General features: G+C 44.9%; 1 long non-coding RNA gene across 1 annotated transcript; it reads right to left on the bottom strand.

The window, feature by feature from the left end:
* Positions 1 to 3,602: 3,602 nt before the first annotated feature.
* Positions 3,603 to 4,490, bottom strand: LOC147497282 (uncharacterized). The gene is made up of 3 exons (XR_015195281.1): positions 4,167 to 4,490; positions 3,937 to 4,056; positions 3,603 to 3,708 (listed from the first exon to the last, which is right to left on the bottom strand). It is a non-coding gene; the product is annotated as an uncharacterized LOC147497282 (long non-coding RNA).
* Positions 4,491 to 4,691: the final 201 nt, after the last annotated feature.

A 4,691-nucleotide genomic window follows, 5' to 3' on the forward strand; every position in this document is an offset into this window, starting at 1 on the left:
AGGGACGCAGCCACTGCTGGGTTATCCAGAGCAGAGTCACGTGTAGTGACATCGCGGTCCCCGGCTTTGAAGTGAGGATGTCAGAGCTTTGCGGGCCCGTCGGGCAGAGGACCAATCTGGATCGCTTCTTTACCAGAGTGGCGGGAGGATAGGAGCGGCGATGAAGGCCTAGAGGACGGTGCGGGGGCAGCAGGAGCTGTGGTCTTGGCCTTCGGAGGGTCCTTGACGGCTGCATTGGCGGGCGCATCGCCATCAGAATCGCTGTCCCACAGCTTGAGTTTGGTGACGTCCATGTTGTCAGAAGTGCCTGCAGGGGGAGCAAAATCGTCGTCCCAGTCAGCAATGGAAGAGTAGGATCGGTGGGCAGTAGCAGAGGGAACCATGGAAGAACCACTGGGGGGCTTACGGGTCTGAGAGGCTGCGGCCTTGCGGGCTAGTGCTTGACTGTGAGAGATCTTGGTGGTGTACCCAAAAGACCGATGAGCAGTGGGTTTCGCCTTCCTTTTCTTGGGGGGAGACGGTTTGGGTTTCCTCTCTTTGGGCAGGGGCAAAAGGTACAAAGGGCCGCGGTATTTACCAATATCTCTCAGGGATGGATCTCGAAGGAGTGGACTCCCTTTGTCGGGGTCGATGTCGAGGACATCGCACTGGCCGTCCCCTACGCTGCGGAGTCTGGTGAAAATCTCCGAGGTGACACCAGTGTAGATTTGGGAGTGGGAATCCGGGTTCCAACCTAAAAAGAGAAGATAGAGATATATCAAGGGGATGATAGTAAAGGAAACCAACAAAGCATTCAACTCGACTCACCGCGGCAGATGAAATGGGAGTGCCTCAAAGACAGTTCAGGGGGAAGAGCGGCGGAGAGGTAGTTCCCAGATACGTAGAGGGGATAATGATGCCAGACTTTATCGGAGGAGGTGACGCGGATAACAAAAGACTTCTTCAGCGGACACATGCAGAAAGATTGGTACCCCACACTCCCGAGCTTGGTGCTCTTCTTGATAAAATAGTGGGAAATGATGTCTTGAAGGGAAATGCGAGGGGTGTTCGTGGTATTGTAGTAGTTGGCAGAGTACATGATTCGCCAGAAGTTGCTGATTCCTTGACACGGCGGAATGTTGAAATGGTTGCAGACTGCAACATCTAGCAAGGATAAGGGGAAGCGGAGACCAGCCACTATTTGACCCACAGTTGCTACCAAGAACCCTGGCCGCGGCGGCACTAGATGAGGGAAATGGGTGACCCCAGGCACGTGTTCCAGGACTACATCCTCGGGGATGTCGTAGGCCACCCTTACCGCGGCCAGATTAGGTCTACGGCAGTGGGATGGAGGAGGAGGCAGTGCAGAAGGTCTACTTGAGGTGGATGGAACAGCAGCCCCAAGGGTTGAATATGAGGAAATAGATTCGAGGTGGTCCGCGGAGGGACCGGAATATCCCGATTCCGATGCAGAGTCGGATGATCGAGAGGTCGAGGACACAGATCTAGTAGATCCGGCGGCGGAGGATCCGCCAAGGTCGGAGCCTGACATGACACCAGCGTAGGGTGAACCAGATAGACTGTGCGGCGGGAATGAGAGATAGTGGAGCAGCGGAAAGAAAGGGATGGTCGCGAAGTGGGCACGAACCAGAACAAAGAAAAATAAAGAGAGAAAGAAGATGACTACCCACCTACTTACACTACCAAGAAAAAGAAACGGAGAAGGAGGAGCGCAAACCTGAATCGAGGAGACGTTCCGCGCGCGTAGCAAATGAGATATGCGAAGGAAGCCTCACCGGAGATGAAATGGCAGGTGTGAGGAAAAGTTTAGAGACGCAAGAAAATGCGAGAAAGCTGAAGAAGACAAGAGTTGAAGGGACGGTTTGAAGAGTGAGAAGTGAGGAGTTAAGAAGAGGAAGGAGTGCAAAATAAAGGCGCTGGGCGGGATTCGAGTAGTCAAGGGCAAAATGGTAAAAGGAAGGGGGGGCATGTGAAAAGGAGGGCCATTGAGGAACAGACGCGTGGCATCGCGAGAAACGAGGGGGCAAAGCTAGATAGGCATGCACCGCAGGACGCGTGCCTAGGGACACGTGGCCAGGATCTGGTGGTTAGGGCAGCAGGCAGCGTGGAGGTCAGAAAGATTCGAGTGGTTGATGGGTGACAAGACAGCGTAATGATCTAACAGCGAGGCAGTCTCGGCCCACGAATCCTATTGGATCCGCTGACCGAGAGGGGACATTTGTGTCAATCCCATTTTGGGCCATGAAGATGACATGTTTGCCGGCCCGAGGTAACATAAGAACCGGAGGAAGCGAAGCACCGTATCGAGGCCGCGGTTTTGCAAAAGTGGAGGAGCCGTACGACAGCATGTGACAGAACAATGCGGTCAGAGTCAAAGGGGAGGCAGCTTAACAAGATAGGAACGGAGGGCATGAGAACGGGGCCAAGGAAAACCTAAAAATACAGGTGTGCCAAGATGGGCCAAAGGATAAAGAGGGATCAACGGCTAGAAAGGAAGGGGTGGAGTATAAAGAGGAACGGTGAAGAAAAAAAGAAAGGAAAAAAAAAAGGAAAAGGGGAAGAGGGGAGGAAAGAGGGGAGAGAGTATTAGGACAGAGAAGATTAGAGGTTGTAAAGAGTGTTCATACAGAAGTCATTTAACTACACTATTCCCCGTCGTATTTGTTTAAATTAATGTTTTTTAATAAATAATTTTTTTTTTTTTTTGGTAGAACCTATTTTTCCCTGACATCGCTACTAAATACTACCTAATTCTCATTCTTAGATCATAAAATCAATTACATACACAAACAACATACTAAAACAACACATTTCAAAAATTGATATATTATACATTGGTTTTCCAAAATTTACAATGTTTTCGAGTGGTTGATTGCCAATAAATAACTAGGCTTTTAAAGTACACAAGGCATAATAAGAATATAATGGAAAACCACCTCCACTACTAGATATACTCATATCGCTGAAACTATTCTACTTGAACCCATAGACTGCAGAGACGAAAATCCTCCCTTATCATTTCTACTCTTATCAATCTGCAAACCATTCAAGAAACCAACATAAAAGGACTGGTTGACTAACAATAAAAAAAACTATGAGAAAAGTGGATATACATAAAAATATTACGTTTTAAAATGCTACCTGAATAGATATATAGTTTTCGTACAATTTTATCGAAATAATATGCAAATATGATATGTCTATAATTTGATAAGAGAAACCGGTTTCTGAGGCTAGAGGTGAAAGTTGTATATCCCAAAAGTACCTTGCTTTTCTCAATCTCATTAGCTTTACGCTTCATAACATCCTTGGTTTCATTGATCTTGCTTTGCATTACCAGTTTATGCAATTTTTCTTAATGACTCGACATCTCACAATACTGCTTAACCTGTGCAACAGTTACACTTTCTTTGTGGCCAAGGGAGATGACTTCATCAGCTGCAAAAATCAACTCAAAAGTTGATTCAACAATGCCCTCCCCATCTAAAGAAGGAGCATACTTAGGAATCTATAGGGATTTAAGGAATTAACAAAATGGAATAAATTTGTTTAAGTTATAAAAGATGAAAGGGCCAAGATAAAAAGACGAGAGAAGTATGCTCACTTAACTCACTCCACATTTTATAGTCATATTGTCCTTCTTTAGTCTCCAAAGGAGGGATGTGCGAGAGGATATAATGTATCTTGTGAATGGCAAACTCCAAGTTGCTTGAAAACAAATAAAAATAAATCAGGTTAGTTGGTAGATTTTCACAATGATGCAGGAGATAGTACAACTAAAAATTGTGAAAACAAAATTTACATTAAAAATTTAAATTGTGTTATTAGCATGGTGGATTACAAATGAATAAAGCAACACTTGTGTCAAAGCAATATTATGGTTAAACAACACACTAACATGTCATCTGAAACTCACTAATCTGATTTTGTTCTTACCAGGTGAAGAATTTTGTGAAAACTATGGGCATTTCCATGCCGTATAAGGTATAAAAGCACCACGAACCCATCTGGCCTAGAAAGTTGGGCATATACTTCCAACTTGGGACTGAACCGTACCTATAGTAAACACAAGTAGCTTAGACAAGTTAAGGGCATTCTAGTTTATACAAAACTTCAACACACACTAAAATTGGCAATTTTATTTTGCATAACTAATGATTCCATACCACCAAAGCAGTTTGATCAGTGACAAATATGACCACACCTTCTTCAACCAAAGAAGATCCTTCCTTGAAAAGTGAACCTCCAATAACACCTCCCATCATGCTACCAATACCACTATGAGAAGCTGAAACATTCCCTGGAGCAACTGTCAAACTCCCGGAGTCTTCAATGATGAGGGGAGAAGCAGATAGTACAATTCTAATTTTTTGGCTATCAAGAAGACACTACTTGACAAGAGAACATTATGGTATTGGTAGCAGAAACCATTTACAGAAGAGACTAAGAGAAACAATTACACTAACCTGGTCATCTAACCATGCCACACCAATTGCTGCACTATCAAGAGTCCATTCCCAGATATACTTCGGCTCGACTTCACTAACTTTGCAACTTGAACTTTTTGATCCCATGCGCTATAGCAAGCAATGAAGCTCTCTCTGATGTCTCTCCAGCCATATATTCTGTCCCCGAATCAAAAGTTAAACAACATACTAACATGTCATCTGAAACTCACTAATTTGATTTTG

This window comes from Coptis chinensis, chromosome 5 (genome assembly GCF_015680905.1).
Source record: "Coptis chinensis isolate HL-2020 chromosome 5, ASM1568090v1, whole genome shotgun sequence".
Lineage (NCBI taxonomy): Eukaryota > Viridiplantae > Streptophyta > Magnoliopsida > Ranunculales > Ranunculaceae > Coptis > Coptis chinensis.